General features: G+C 35.9%; 2 non-coding genes across 2 annotated transcripts; one reads left to right on the top strand and one right to left on the bottom strand.

Annotated features, from left to right (window-relative positions):
• The first annotated feature begins 5354 nt into the window (after positions 1–5354).
• Positions 5355–5426, top strand: Trnae-cuc (transfer RNA glutamic acid (anticodon CUC)). The gene has a single exon. It is a non-coding gene; the product is annotated as a tRNA-Glu (tRNA).
• A 100-nt stretch (positions 5427–5526) lies between these two features.
• Trnak-cuu (transfer RNA lysine (anticodon CUU)) lies at positions 5527–5599 on the bottom strand. The gene has a single exon. It is a non-coding gene; the product is annotated as a tRNA-Lys (tRNA).
• Positions 5600–14346: the final 8747 nt, after the last annotated feature.

The following is a 14346-nucleotide window of genomic DNA, read 5'->3' on the forward strand; positions in this document are numbered from 1 at the left end:
TCCGTTCTCACTTCACTGATATGACACTCATAATAACCCAGATTCCACGGCAGATGTCACTTCGCGACGTTTTTCTCACTTACGTGAGTCCCGTAATAGGATTTTGTTCACTTCACTTTGATTTCACCGTGAAGTGACTCCCGTAATAAGCACCATTGTCCTTTAAAAGCATAAATTCGATCTAAAACCAGAACACATCGCGTCACATCATCGCCTGCATCGTTGAATACATCGTGCACTGCATGCACTTAAACTCAATCGATCAGAGTGTGCGCTGCAAAAAAAAACTCAAACTATCGAGAGGAAGCAGATTCAGGTTGAATTCAAATCTGGAAAAGTGTTACTCAGTTCAACTTTGTATGAGTTTATGCCATCACTGGTATTTTCTGCATTACGCACAACTATCATAGGAAAGGAGCTATTGATTTCGGTTACCTCACAAAATAAACGATGATTATCACTGTGCTACAAATGAAAAAAAAAAAAATGCAAGAACTTCGAAAGTGACCTAGTGTGTGCATACAGCTTACAGTCATTCCTGGACCGACTTTCAATATTTTAGCAGTTCCGGAAAGAAGATAAACAGAGCTTCCAAAAGTAATACAGGTTTGTACTAAAATCACTTAAACATGTTGGGTTATTTGAGTTTAAATCAAAATTTTTAGACTTTTTCACGCAATTTTTCACCAAACCAAACTTGAAATGTGCCACCTGTTTTTGTGAGAAAGATACTATAAATACACTTAAATTTTGAAAGTATATTCAATGACAAATCAAACAAAAGTGGTTTTGTGAAAATCGGTGAATATTTAGCTGAGTTATATATTTTTTATGAAAACCAGAATTTTTGGCTTCTATCGCACAATTATTTCACGGTGCTACAAATGGAGAAAAAATGCAAGAACTTTTTTATTGACCTAGTGTACACGCAAAAGTTGAAGTCTTGTACAATCATTGTGTCTTCCCGATTCGCACAAATGTTGCACAAAAATCGCACAATAAATGTGTGAAACGCATAACGCAACAGTTGTACTGCGAATACATTGACATAGAATGAAATCAGAATATGTATCATATACCGACACTTTGTTTCTCACGTCGAGTGTATTAGTGACTGATACTCATGGAGCAGTGCAAGCAGCAAACAACAACTTGTGAACTCACTAGAATTAAATAGGCATAATACTCCATCGGTTTATCTCGATGGATTTGGTCATTAAAAAGTACCATTGAATGATTTGCAGAAAAACCGAAACAAAATTCTGTTCACAACATTTTGTAATCAACGCTAGCTTCACCGCAAAACTAGCAAAACCCTTCATTCCACAAAAGCGTTGCTGAATTTTTATGTCAACACTTGTAAATTGTGAATAATTATCATTTGTTATTCTGTGCACGCCCTTTTTTCTCATGCGACGAGAGAAATTTCTCTCTCGCTCGTAGAATTTCCATGTATGTGCGACAAGACTAGACACGTCACATACAATTTGCAGGTTGCTCTTTCGCTTCTCTTTCGGTTCGGATTGCGACGCGCAAGGCGATATCTCGTTGCTTCACGAAATGAGCGAGACACCCGTGCTGTTTGATACCAGTGTTGTTAGTCTCACTCATACTGTCGGTGCGTGCTTGCTGCTATTCAGAGGAATGCATGAAGAAGAAAAAGTATCTCGAAAGCGTGTGTGCAAAAGACTTGGAAAGCGTAGCATATGTCTCGTCCTCAAGCAGAAAGGAGGAGAATGGTTCTGCTTCTCGCTCGCTTTGCAATGCTGCTTGATACCAGTTGGAACTGTTTAGGTGTTGTAGTTTGGAGCTGCCAAATACATTGGAGAAACGCTAGATCATTAATTGCATTATGCCCAACACACAATCATTGTACTGGTTCCGAATTACATCAACAATTGCGCTAAAAACGCACAATTTTGTACTGGTTTCGCACCATCCAACTTTTGCGTGTAGCTTGTAGGTCTTGTTGAGTGTAACATTCGCTCATACTAGAAATTTCCCAACCGCCTTTAAAATTTGAAGTTATGGTCAAAATACGGTTTTTGGACTTCAACGAATACAATTTTTTTAACTCAGTCATTTCTAAACCGATTTTATATTTTGGCAGTTTTGGAAAGGGGGTAAACAGAATTTTTTAAATATATTTTTTGTAGATTGAAACGAGGATAAATGCTGTTCAGAAGAAACCTTATATAGTAAGAGAGCACCCACATTCCACGTGGACAGAAAAATCTTTATCTTAGACCTCCTCCCGTCTTCCACCGTGAACAACCGTGGACATTGGCAAAATTGATTTCAAATGTTGCAGGTAATCTTTGTTAAAACAGAGCTAGAATCTTATATTGGTGGTTATAAAAAAAGTGAATACTTCCCCTCATAACTGCAAAGAAATCAAAACACTTGTAAACTCTTTATTCTCCTCTTTCAACTATTCGAATGATTAAAGACACTAAACGTCATGTAAAATAATACCATAGACTTAATAATCCATGCTTTAAAAGAAAAGAATCTAACCCTTCAGTGTCCAGTGCCGCCTTCAGACGGGCTTCAGTTAAACCTTTAAAAAGCTTCAATAGGTGGGTAGAGAACGGCTTAAGTAGTAGCGCCTATTTTAATCAGTCGAAGAAAACAGGTCTCAAACTCCTGCATTTTGATCAATATCGACGATTTCAACGATGGAAACGAAAACTTTGATTGTCTAGCTGTCTTACGAATATAATAAATACCGTTAATCACAAAGAAATCTGTGAACAAACAGCAATTGAAACAAATCGAAATATATTACAGCCATTCAGGAGCCACTTCGGGTGCTGACAAAAAAAACAGATGAAAACTACTTAAAATAGGTTCGGGGTGATTGGAATAGTGTCCCTCGATTGGTAACTTTGATTGATGATTGTTGAAGATTGCTAACTTAGTTTTACAATCTGAAAACAAGTTCTGACAGAGAAAACGATAGAGAACAGATTGATATACTACTGTTTGAGTTTCACCCAACACATTTCGAGCATTTCGTCTGAATACACAGGCGGTTCCTAAAGTTGCTTAGAATATGTTCCTTACCCTACTTGAAAAATATATAAAGAATCATAGTGATTTGATTGCGAAGTCCGTCTAAAAACTAACTTGGGCACTAGAGAGTTAAACTTAACATTTTCTGGGTAATTTAGGCTGAATTCTCACCGTCTTGTTTGTTCTATACTTTTGAATGCTTTTGGTTATTTTCAGGTAAAATTGAAATCGTGCAAGCGCTTTAGAGTGGTTTCGAAAAAAAAATTTCGCACAAAAAAACGTCGCACAAAAACAGGTTTGACTGTACTTATTTCGAAAAAAAAAAGTTGATCACAAAGCTTTACCTAATAAAAATTTATACATGTTAGCTACTTTCCATTTATTTTCAGGAACCGATATTTTTCCTGTTTCATTTTAACCCTTTCGCGCTCATGATGACTCTAAAGCACCAAGAATTATAGTTATCATATCTTGACATAAAATAGTTTGTTGTGCTTACGATTGTTCCATAAACTTTCTATGCTGCCTCAGAGCATCACTGGGCATTTTCTTCAAAATACTACAGTTGACAGTAATTTTAGTTAGTCTACAAAGTGTTCAGTTTGAATTTTCTCGTGAAGCTATAAATTCTAATGATAAACCTTGTGAGCGGGAGAGGGTTAAACATTCTTCCTGATTGTTCAAAATTTTCTTTCGCAACCCTTAATCCTACCATACAAGGATCCCGGCCTAATTCACAATAACAGGCTGTATATTCAGATGACTTCGTTTTGGTAACTCTCGTTTCAATTTCTTGTATTTGTCCGTTGTGTGAAGAATATGACGTCCATATTTTGTAACATTAAGGGGTAATATCCACCAAAAAATTTTTTTTGCCGAATCAAAATCTACATCTCCCAAGTACAGATTTAAACTCAAAGTTCGTTTAAATTAATTTTTACCGAACATCTTTTATGCTCCAAAATCACATTTTTCGTTTAATTTGGCGATACTCGGCTTTGTAAACTAGTAGAAGTTACCTATGATCGATATCGTGTTTCAAATTTAATGTATAGAGGTCGCTACATCAAGTTTCGACCGTTACAGCGTCTCTACAGCATGTGTTTATTCACAATTTTCCTTTGTTTAGTCGATCAGCCGTTTTTTGTGTACGTTCTCTCTTTGAGTTTTCTTATATTTTTTTACTGTGAGTCATATTTAAAAGTACTTAAATATGAGTGACAAGGTGTACAGTGGCCGCAAAGGCAGTAAAAGAAGAAGTACCAGAACAACCAGGATTAAAACTATTACTCGACACCCGCCTAACCGCCATGCGTTCAAAGGCGATTCGGAGTACGTTAGTACCTCGGCGAAAAAATTAAAACTTCTGATTTAAACCGTGATCGCGATGTTGATAGGGATTTCAGCTACTGTTTCATACATTTTCGCTATATTTACTGCCCTTTCTGAATTAGGAGTGTGTAAAAATTTTAATAGTGATGTGCGGTTATCACAGTCGAGCAAGCGTGGACTAGGCTTCACGATTCTTGTGTCTTGTTCGAACTGCGGTAATGCCGATATTTTTAACTGTACTCTAATACATAATAATGCTCTTGGGTTAACCGTTGGACCAAGCATGTACCAGTTTTGCGTGGGATCGGTATGTCCGATATCGCGAAAGAAAGGACAACTTTACGGCGCAGCGATAGCTCACTATTGAAAAAAAAATATTAGAGGCTTTATTATTCCGATTCTTAAGATTAAAAGCAATTTGAAATTTTAAACGCGTTTTTCTCAAAACCATGTTTTCAAAATCGGCGAGCAGTAGAACAGAAAAAGTTTACGTCCGATTAAATTGAAATTTTAACTGTAGCTTCGTCTAGTGAAGTACACACGATTTTAGCGTTTGATTAACAACAACAAAAGTTATAAACAATTAAAGTCGATTTTTTATCGAAAAAGAACTTTTTTTCCAAACCGTTGCCATTTTGCGAAGAAATTTCTAAAAATATAATCATGTGTACTTCACTAGCGACACTTATGTAGATAATGCAAAAAAAAAATTGTTCTGGTTATAGGTGGAGTTGGGCAATACTTCTACTACTCGCCGCGGAACAACATTAAAAAAGCGGTTCACGGCAATCGCTGCACAACCGCCATTTTGTAACAAAAAAAGGCAATACAAAAATTTCTCTACTTGCTTAATCCAATGATATATTATTTATATTATATACATTACATCTCAAATGTCCTTTAAAAAAATCATGAAAAAAGCCTTGTTTTTTGAGCGTTTGGTAGATATTACCCTTAATTAATGAAAAAATCATTCTGCATTGAACCCCGACGTATGCGGTTTCATATCCCATATTGTCTAGTGGTTAGGATATCCGGCTCTCACCCGGAAGGCCCGGGTTCGATTCCCGGTATGGGAAGCTTTTTTGAAATTACTGATCTCGAGTTGGTTATAATAAAGTTGCTAACGAATTTTTATGTTGCATAAGAGTGTTTGTCACATAACATAAAAAATCTCCTCGCCCAACGTGGGGCTCGAACCCACGACCCTGAGATTAAGAGTCTCATGCTCTACCGACTGAGCTAGCCGGGCAGGTAAAATCTTTCGTGTCCTTATTCCAAACGGCAGCAGCGCACAAGCATGCTCCTTCACAGTATAGAAAACAACATATCCTTGATCCTTCTGCGCACTAATAGAATTGATCCTCATTTTTCCTACCCCTCATAAAGCACACTAGAAAATATATTCTACAAAGAAAATCAATTTCAAAACCAAAGCGGAGAATCATAGACGAAAACCGTGTAAATATGTTTGTTGGTTCGTCTTCTATGCGTACGCTCTGAGAGTGAAAATCTAAAATAAGTAATAAAATAAAATCGGATTCGGTGTTGTTGGCCAGCCAGCTTAGCTGGTGTAAAATCAACGGGGCATGGTGCAGCGGGCAAGGGAAGAGCGTGTGTGCAGTGTAGCAAATGGGAAGGAAACCCCTCGCTCTCGGGAACTGTCTGTGCGACCGATCGTGGGAAATCAAATATAGGCAGAGTTCACACACGACCGGCACGTGTGTCAGAGTGGGATGGATGAGGGCACCCTTCGCTACTTGTTAGCAAAGGACGGAGCGAAAAGGACACACAACGGTGTCGCAGAAGGCATGATGCCATTCGGATGAATGGCAGGAAGAATATAATTCTAGAATAAAAGTATTGCAGTTCACTGAAAATTGCGATTTTCTTTTGATATAGAGTAAGGAACTCTGCTAGGAGGATTGGACTAGGTTTTGATCGAAATATACATAGCTGCACGTACGTCTTGGCATCCCCGTTTTTCAATTTTACGAATAACGAATAATAAATGGCACATATTTTTGATGCAGGATCCGTTGTTCACCGCAAACGGTACGTGCGACGACCTTACCGAAAGAGCTCAACAGTGCTAGGAAACGGTCCCTTTATGAATCACTCCTACATGTTGCTGTGCACCCTGAAGGATAACGCTCCAAGTGACTTGAGTAGGAGGAGTTTATGCGTTCCTAATTGTACGAACATTCATACCTCGGGAGATGGTTTCGATGAGGGTTTCCTTCCTATCGCGCTAGAAATGAGAAACATTTCGAGAGGGCAGCTGTAGATCTATCACCCACTACTGCTGCTGCTTTTACGAGAATTCTGTGATTGGATGCGATAAAAATGGTTGTATTTCGTACTGTTTTTTTTTTCTTGTTTCCTTTCTTATGTGAATGATTTCTTTTGGGATTATTGTTATGAAACGGGAGACGACGCATTCGAAAACAAGATTCCCACGCTAAAGAGAAACGGTGTAACGCACCTGTCCTCTTTGTCTGTAGTAAGGATCGCAGCTAATGCGTTGCTACGGAGATTGTTTTGTTTTTGTGTCACATGTAGTAAAATGTTAGCCTAACTTCTTTGTGCCACGAACAATTAGAACAAATCTGAGTGTAGCTAGCAGATCGCCCAAATGATTAATTAATGAAAACAGTTGTTTTGCGTACTTTCATCGGTTTGATCAGATATTCTCGGGCTAAAACGGGACACTTAGGAACGTTTTTGTTTTCTGTTCTGTAAAATTGGAAATGAAACTTGCAATTTTTCCTTCAGTTTTCAAACGATAATAACAGCATAACCACACGATGGATAACAATAATCAATACGTTGTTAAATAGATAAAATGTTGGACAATTTTGTGATCATTATTAGTCGGGGAATTGTGGGTAAAATGAACAGGGGTGGTAAAATGGACACCCATTTTAGTTTCGACTATTACGTTGAAAAATAGTACAAACTTTTTTGGCACCTTGTCTTAGAGGCACTAGAAGCTATTTGAGACAAGATATGCGACATGAAACAGTCAAACAGTCGAAATAATAAACAAAAACAAAAAAACACGTGTACATTCGTGGTGGTGATGTTATTTTGGGCCTTCAAAAAATAAAGTTTTTTCTAGTGAAAAACTGTATTTTATAACGATTTTTCTGCAAATATCCGTATTCAGACTACTAACCAGCAGAAATCATCAAAGGTTAGTAATTGTTTAAATGATTTTCTCGATATATTTAGGTATTTTCAATAATATATATGTGCGGGTAAAATGGACAGCCCATGGTGATGGTGAAAAAATAGTGTTAGTTTCCATTGAAAAATCTAGATGCTTCGTGTTTATATCAGAAAAACGCAAAGGTAAACTCGGACCGATGAACAGATGACCGCGGCTAAACGTACCGTTGAATGCGAAATGTCCGTAAAAAAAAAGCTTCCGCCATTTCTAAGTTTCTTGCGGATAAGGTCATATATTGTTATTCATTCTACGACCAACGGTGAAAATTGAACTGTTGGTGAATGCATAGGTGTGTCACGTGCTATGCAACAACATTTTACTATCTGTAAAGGGATAATTAATGTTCACGCCCAAGGTGTTCATATTACCACCTTCCTATGTTCATTTCATCCACACGTGTCCATTTTACCTCCGAAAAACTGCTTTCGAAAATGCTCATGAAAACTACGAAAAATACTATATTTGAGTACTTTTCTTATTTTTTGTATCAACCATTAGTGGTTCAGTTGACCTGCGCTATCGACTCATTGTTGTAGTGTTAAACTGTGGAGGAAATTGGGAAATGGCTTAGAGTGACCATTTTATCACCCCTTCCTCTAATTATTATTAGGATAACGTATCATCAGTGCGTCTTGAACTGTCCTACAGATCAGACGTTTTTTCGGTTGCTTGTGGACTGGTCTTTGACTGCCTATAGCTTCAAAGTTTGTGTTTTGTCAGTGTGTCTTTTAAAGACTACCTGAAAGTTATTTCCCATCAGTCTTTCTCAAGACTACCTACTTTTGAATTTAACATTTGTTTTAACTTTTTTCGTATCACCTGAAATGGCTGGACGGAAAAAGAAACCTCGCATCGCTGCGGGGAGGAAAAGAGAGGCATCTCTTTCTGACACATCGAGTGTCTGTAGTGACAATCCTTTTGATATTTTGCCTGAGCAAGAAGCTGGTGAAATGGAAGTTACCAATAATGAAACTATACAAAATATAAAATCTTTAAAAAAGGAGAAAGTTCCACCTATTGTGGTAACTATTTCTTCTGAATTTAATATATTCAAAAAGGAACTTTCAACGTTTGTTTCTGACGTTAAAGTTACCTATCAAATTGGCCGTAGAGGTGAATGCCGCTTATTAGCCGACTCAGTAAAGGGTCGTGATCGTCTTGTTCAGTATTTAACTGACAAGATGTACAAATTTTTTACATATGACACCAAGAACGCCAAGCCATTCAAGGTTGTCTTGAAAGGTCTCACCAACGATCAAACCGTTGATGAGATCAAACTTACTTTAACAGAATTACTTGGAATTACAAAAATCACGAGGCGAAAACAGTCAGAGAACTGGAATTTCCCTTGTTAATTATTTAATTCATTTTAACCGCAATGAGATTAACAACTTAAAATTTTTTGAAAAAGCACATGCTTTGTATAATGTGCGTGTAAAGTGGGAAACTTATAGGAAGTATGGCGGAGGTGAAAAGCATATCACCCAATGCCGTACTTGCCAACGTTATGGCCATGGTTCCAAATTCTGTAACATGGACCAAAAATGTCTTAATTGTGGAGACTCTTCTCACAAAAAGGACACATGTCCTGTGAAAGAGAGTAAAAATTTTCGCTGTGCGAATTGTAACGGCAACCATATGTCAAATTTTTATCAATGCCCAGTCCGTTTAGCAATTGTTAAGGCAAGGCAAGGTAAACAAAATTCAATTTCTCAATTAAAACCAACTTCAAAACAAAATTCTCCAAGCGTACCAGTGACGCATAGTTTACCTACTCCTTTGCATACCCGTTTAACTTATGCACAGGTTACAGGTAGTTCGAACATTATACCGCCTAGTGTTGGTAGTTCGAAAATGACCCTTAATATGGGTAAGCAAAACACGCTAGAAAATAAATGTACACCTATTACTCCAGCTAATATTGCTGCCGAAAATATTTTTTCTGATGTCAACTGCCTGGGGCCTATTACGGCAGGTAAACTTTCTTTTTTGCAACAGGCAATGTTCGATCTTATGAACGCCATGTTGCAGGCAAAATCAATGTTTGAAGCCATTCAAATAGGCACAAATTTTACTATTAAAATTGTTTCTAATTTAAAATTTAGCAATGATTTTAAATAAAACAATTAAAATATTAAATTGGAATGCTCGCTCATTGAAGGCCAATGAGAATGAGCTTTTTAATTTTTTAACAGTAAATGATGTGCATATTGCAATCATTACTGAAACATTTTTGAAACCTAACATAAAATTAAAATATGATCCCAATTACGTGGTTCATAGATATGATAGGATTCAGGGTTCCGGCGGTGGAGTTGCAATTGTTATTCATCGCCGAATCGTGCTCTTCCCCATCTTGAGACGAAAGTTATTGAAACTTTGGGAATTGAAGTTCAAACTGAACTTGGGATTTTATTTATTGCCGCAGCATATTTACCATTTCAATGCACACGCGAGCTCAAAAATTATTTTAAAGGTGATTTGCAAAAACTCACCAGAAATCGTTCGAAATTTTTCATAATCGGCGATTTTAACGCTAAACATCGTTCATGGAATAATTCTCAAAATAATTCCAATGGCAAAATTTTATTCAACGATTGTTCTTCAGGATACTATTCTATTTTGTCTCCGAATAGTCCTACATGCTTTTCTTCTGTAAGAAACCCTTCAACAATTGATTTGGTGCTGACAGATCAAAGTCATGTATGTAGTGATTTGATCACACATGCTGACTTTGATTCTGACCATCTTCCAATAACTTTTTCTACATCACATGAATCAGTTTTAAACCCTATGAGCTCTGTTTTTAATTATAACAAAGCTAATTGGGAAAGATACAAAAATTATATTGAGAGAAATTTCAATAATGAGCTTGATTTGCAAAACGAAGTGAATATTGATTCCGCTTTGGAAGCATTAAAATGTGCAATTGTTGATGCCAGGAATTATTCTGTTCCAAAGGCTCAAGTGAAATTTGATTCACCAATAATTGACGAAAATCTTCAACTTCTAATTCGTTTGCAAAATGTCCGCAGACGTCAATATCAACGTTCTCGTGATCCTGTTTTTAAAACTATTTATAAAGATTTACAGAAAGAGATCAAACATAGATTTACTCTTCTGAGAAATCAAAATTTTGAGACTAAAGTTGAAAAATTGAAACCATATTCAAAACCATTTTGGAAGCTGTCGAAGATTCTTGAGAAACCTTCAAAGCCTATTCCAGTTTTAAAAGATGGTGAACGTTTTCTTGTATCCAATGAACAAAAGGCTCAAAGACTTGCTCAGCAGTTTGTGAGTGTTCATAACTCAAATTTGAATTTTGTGAGTCCAATTGAAAATGAAGTCACACGTCAATTTGATTTAATTTCTTCCCAAAATTTTTTACCTGCAGAAATAATTGAAACTAACTTGAATGAGATTAAATCAATTATTAAAAATTTCAAAAATATGAAAGCACCTGGTGACGATGGAATCTTTAATATACTAATCAAACGTCTCCCTGAGAGCACAATGGATTTTTTAGTGAAAATTTTCAATTGCTGCTTCAAAATTGCATATTTTCCCAAATTATGGAAAAATGCAAAAATTACTCCCATTTTAAAACCGGATAAGAACCCAGCTGAAGTTTCAAGTTATCGACCAATCAGTTTGCTTTCTTCAATAAGTAAACTGTTTGAGAGAATTATTCTTAACAGAATGATGTCACACATCAACGAAAATTCAATTTTTGCAAATGAACAGTTTGGATTTCGCCATGGGCATTCCACAACTCATCAATTGCTCAGAGTTACTAATATGATACGAGCTAACAAATCTGAAGGTTATTCCACTGGAGCTGCTCTTTTAGACATAGAAAAAGCATTCGACAGTGTTTGGCATAAAGGTTTGATTGCGAAATTGCAAACTTTTAATTTTCCAATTTTCCTAATCAAAATTTTAAAAAATTATCTTACTGATCGAACTCTGCAGGTTGTCTATCAGAATTCAAAATCTGATAGATTTCCTGTCAGAGCAGGTGTGCCTCAAGGTTCAGTCTTGGGTCCAGTCCTGTACAACATATTCACTTCAGATCTTCCTGATTTGCCTCCAGGATGCACAAAGTCATTGTTCTGCGATGACACAGGCATTTCCGTAAAAGGAAAAAGTCTTCGTGTCATATGCAGTCGATTGCAGAAAAGTTTAGATATTTTTTCTTCCTACTTGCAAAAGTGGAAAATCTCTCCCAATGCTTCTAAAACTCAAATGATAATTTTTCCTCATAAGCCTAGGGCTTCTTTCCTCAAGCCAAACAATAATCACGTTGTCAAGATGAATGGGGTTATTTTAAGTTGGTCCGACAAGGTTAAGTACTTGGGACTAATTTATGATAAAAAACTTATTTTCAAAGAGCACATTGAGAGTATACAAGCCAAGTGCATCAAATATACGAGATGTTTATATCCTCTTATTAACAGGAATTCTAAACTTTGTTTAAAGAACAAACTTTTGATTTACAAACAAATTTTTAGACCAGCAATGCTTTATGCTGTACCGATCTGGTCAAGTTGCTGTTCAACAAGGAAGAAAACGCTCCAAAGGATTCAGAATAAAATTCTGAAAATGATTTTGAAGCGTCCTCCTTGGTTTGGTACACTCGAATTACATAGACTTACTGGTGTTGAACCATTAGAAGCTATGTCAAATAAAATTATTAACAATTTTCGACAAAAATCGTTGCAATCCTCAATTGCTACGATAAGCTCTCTTTATAGCCAATAAGTTAGCAATTAAGTTAGTTGTAAGTTTACTTCCCCTTTTTTGACAAGTAGGTTTAAATCCCTACGAATGATAAGTCCTAATTGCGAAAGCAAACAAATCCTAACAATTAAAATTACAAATTTCTAACAGTGTTGAAAAGTCACCATTTGTGATTGGACACACATACTCATTATTTACTAATATTTATCATAAATACTTAAGCTACTAACAAATCCCCCCTTAAAAAAAAAAAAAAAGGATAACGTATCATGATCGAAATAGTCCGAAAATGTACCATAATCGGAACAAGTTTTATATACGAAATTTCTTCACTATTTATTAAAAAAATATATCAGACATTGATCAAAAACAATAAGCAACCTCTCCGGATACTCTTCAAAAAACCTAAATTAATCCACCTAGCGGTCAGACCCAGCCTTTCTCATTCAAACTTATATCAAATTGTTATGAAGTTTGTTATTTGTAAGTTTGAGAGATGACTCGTTCGTATGACACTATTTATGTTCAAATAAGTCGTGTAATCTTTGAGATAATAGAACTTCGTTGTTTTATTAACAATTTCATACATAACGGTTGCTTAGTTCGATTATAATCAAATGAAATGGGAACGTATAGGGCAGCCAAACTTTGAAACCACGTGTTCAATCATAATTCATCAGTCAACCCTTAACCAGCCCGTTCATCTGTTGATCAAATCGGTTGTGTACTTTCTGAGATAATGAAGTTTCGTAATTTTCACAATTCGGTACATTACAGACGAAGTTACAGTTTGATTACAGTAAAATTCAATAGGGTGTCATGAGTCAGCTAGACCTTTCATTTGACACTAATTTCGTGAAAATCGGTTCAGCCATCTCTGAGAAAAGTGAGTGAGTTTAATTATTCTTCGGAATATGTTTCTTTTCATAGCTAGATTTCACTTTTCTAAACATAACAGGCAAAGTAATAGTCCGATTGCAAAAAAAATCAATAGGATCTTATGGGGTAACAAGACCTTTAATATAACACTGATTTTGTGGAAATTGGTCCAGCCATCTCTGAGAAACATGAGTGAAATTAAACAGTCTTCAGAAGACGTTTCTTTTCATAACTTTTGAACCACATATTCAATCTATATAAAATTCAAATGTTAAGGGTTTTTAAGATAGCCTGTTCCTTTGATACCAATTTTATTGAAATCGGTTGTGTGGTTTCTGAGATATTGATGTTTCGTGACTTTCACATTTTTAAACATAACCTCTAAAATAAAAATCCAATTACAATGAAATTTAATAGGGTCTTATGAGGCAACTAGAGCTTTCATTTGCATATGATTTCATTAAATTTAAATTTAATACATAACGGTTGAAATAAAAATACGATTATAGTCAAACAAAATGGGGACCTATAGGAAAGCCAAACTTTTCATTTGACACTAAGATTGTTGAATTTAGTCCAGCCATTTTTGGGAAAACGAGTGAATTTGAAAAGTCAACGGAACATGTTTCTTTTCACAATTTTTGAACCACGCGTTTAATCACTATAAAATTCATCATTAACCTTTAACTAGCCCGTTCATTGCATACCAGTATTGTTCAAATCGGTTGTGTACTTTCTGAGATAATGAAGTTTCGTGATTTTCATATTTTGATACATTACAGACAAAGTAACAGACCGATTACATTGAAATTCAATAGGGTGTTATGAGGCAGCTAGACCTTTCATTTGACACTAATTTCGTGGAAATCGGTTCAGCCATATCTAAGAAAAGTGAGTGAGTTTAACTAGTCGTCGGAATATGTTTCTTTTCAAAGCTGGATTTCACATTTTTAAACATAACAGGCAAAGTAATAGTCCGATTGCAAAACAAATCAATAGGGTCTTATGGGGCAACAAGACCTTCCATTCTACCATTGATTTTATGAAAATCGGTCCAGCCATCTCTGAGAAACATGAGTGAGATTAAATAGTCTCCAGAACACGTTTCATTCCATAACTTTTGAACCACATGTTCAATCTTCATGAAA

The sequence above is a fragment of the Wyeomyia smithii genome, chromosome 2 (genome assembly GCF_029784165.1).
Source record: "Wyeomyia smithii strain HCP4-BCI-WySm-NY-G18 chromosome 2, ASM2978416v1, whole genome shotgun sequence".
NCBI lineage: Eukaryota > Metazoa > Arthropoda > Insecta > Diptera > Culicidae > Wyeomyia > Wyeomyia smithii.